Source organism: Durio zibethinus, unplaced genomic scaffold (genome assembly GCF_047325235.1).
Source record: "Durio zibethinus cultivar Kanyao isolate XHJ-2024 unplaced genomic scaffold, ASM4732523v1 HiC_scaffold_3, whole genome shotgun sequence".
Taxonomy (NCBI): Eukaryota; Viridiplantae; Streptophyta; class Magnoliopsida; order Malvales; family Malvaceae; genus Durio; species Durio zibethinus.
In genome coordinates this window covers 4,965,737-4,968,236 of record NW_028323044.1, presented here as the reverse complement: position 1 = coordinate 4,968,236, position 2,500 = coordinate 4,965,737, and positions in this window count along the sequence as shown.

The window sequence follows — 2,500 nt, the reverse complement described above, 5'->3', positions numbered from 1 at the left end:
ATGGTGGTCGAGGCAACCGCCCGCACCAGCTCGAGGCATGTGCCCACACCAAGGCCCGGCATGTATCGATGGTGTTCGACGTAGGGGCAATCTTCTGCTGATGGTGGTCGAGGCAAGAGCCCGCACCAAGGGCCAGCGTGTGCCCATGGTGCTCGAGGCAACCGTCCGCACCAGGGCCCAGCGTGTGCCGATGGTGGTCGAGGCAACCGCCCGCACCAGGGCCCAGCGTGTGCCGATGGTGCTCGAGGCAACCGCCCGCACCAAGGGCCGGCTTGTGCCGATGGTGTTCGAGGCAACCGCCCGCACCAGGGCCCAGCGTGTGCCGATGGTGGTCGAGGCAACCGCCAGCACCAGGGCCCAGCGTGTGCCGATGGTGGTCGAGGCAACCGCCCGCACCAGGGCCCAGCGTGTGCCGATGGTGGTCGAGGCAACCGCCCGCACCAGGGCCCAGCGTGTGCCGATGGTGGTCGAGGCAAGCGCCCTCACCAAGGCCGAGCGTGTGCCGATGGTGGTCGAGGCAACCGCCCGCACCAGGGCCCAGCGTGTGCCGATGGTGGTCGAGGCAAGCGCCCGCACCAAGGCCGAGCGTGTGCCGATGGTGGTCGAGGCAAGCGCCCGCACCAGGGCGCAGCGTGTGCCGATGGTGGTCGAGGCAAGCGCCCTCACCAAGGCCGAGCGTGTGCCGATGGTGGTCGAGGCAACCGGCCGCACCAAGGGTCGGCGTGTGCCGATGGTGTTCGAGGCAACCGCCCGCACCAGGGCCCAGCGTGTGCCGATGGTGGTCGAGCCAGGAGCCCGCACCAAGGGCCGGCTTGTGTCGATGGTGTTCGGGGCAACCGCCCGTACCAGGGCCCAGCGTGTGCCGATGGTGCTGGGGGCAAGCGCCCGCACCAGGGCCTAGCGTGTGCCGATGGTGCTGGGGGCAAGCGCCCGCCCCAGGGCCCAGCGTGTGCCGATGGTTATCGGGGCAACCGGCCGCACCAGGGCCCAGGGTCTCCCGATGGTGCTCGAGGCAACCGCCCGCACCAAGGCTCAGCATGTGCCGATTGTGATCGAGGCAACAACCCACACCAGGGCCCAGCTTGTGCCGATGGCGGTCGAGGCAAGTGCCCGTACCGAAGGGCAGCCTATGCCGATGATGGTCGATGCATGTGCCATCACCATGCGTCATCATGTGCCATTGATGGTCGAGGCCTTGGCCGAAGTTCGATTTTGAGCCACGGTGCCCATGCTTGGCTCCAGCATGTGCTGGTGCCGCATTTTTTTCACTCGGGACAGCATCGCCGGAGCATCGCCGGAGCATCGCCGGAGTACCGCCGGAGAACCTGACCGGCGGCATTGGGGTTCCGGCGATTGGGAGGGGGGCCGGGGGGGTGTGCGCACATGATGTGCGATGGGTGCTGGTACTTGGCCTTGTGTTGGCCCCCTATCCCTCATCAAACCTCTGAGAATTCACACCCCCTTAAAGAGCATTTGAGATTTTACAGGTTTGCTACCAGTAGCCGTTAAAGTGTCTGAAATGGGGACACTTTTTTCAAACGGTCACAAAATCTTCTCTACTTCGAGTTTTTAGCTGAATTTTTTTGTGCATGCCAACAAAAATAGAAGGATCATGCCTACAAAATTTGGGGCCAAAAATCCTTATAAAAAAATTTTAAAAATTCCCGAACCGCAAAAAGTTTTGAAAATCGTGAAAAATAGAAAACGAGTCATCTTCCAACGAAACTTCACGTGAAGGCTTAGGGGACCATTGTATGAATTTACAAGCCATAAAAATGGCATTGGCACGGCAGAAATTTGAAGATGTGCCTAAACCCACCAGGGCCCAGCGTGTGCCGATGGTGCTCGAGGCAACCGCCCGCACCAGGGCCCAGCGTGTGCCGATGGTGCTCGAGGTAAGCGCCCGCACCAGGGCCCAGCGTGTGCCGATGGTGGTCGAGGCAACCGCCCGCACCAGGGCCGATAGTGTGCCGATGGTGCTCGAGGCAACCTGTCGCACCAGGGCCCAGCGTGTGCCGATGGTGATCGAGGTAACCTGCCGCACCAGGGCCCAGCGTGTGCCGATGGTGGTCGAGGCAAGTTCCCGCACCAGCGCCCAGCGTGTGCCGATGGTGCTCGAGGCAACCGACCGCACCAGGGCCCAGCGTGTGCCGATGGTGCTCGAGGCAACCTGCCGCACCAGGGCCCAGCGTGTGCCGATGGTGCTCGAGGCAACCTGCCGCACCAGGGCCCAGCGTCTGCCGATGGTGCTCGAGGCAAGCGCCCGCACCAGGGCCCAGCGTGTGCCGATGGTGGTCGAGGCAAGCGCCCGCACCAGGGCCCAGCGTGTGCCGATGGTGGTCGAGGCAAGCGCCCGCACCAGGGCCCAGCGTGTGCCGATGGTGCTCGAGGCAACCTGCCGCACCAGGGCCCAGCGTGTGCCGATGGTGCTCGAGGCAACCGACCGCACCAGGGCCGAGCGTGTGCCGATGGTGGTCGAGGCAAGCGCCCGCACCAGGGC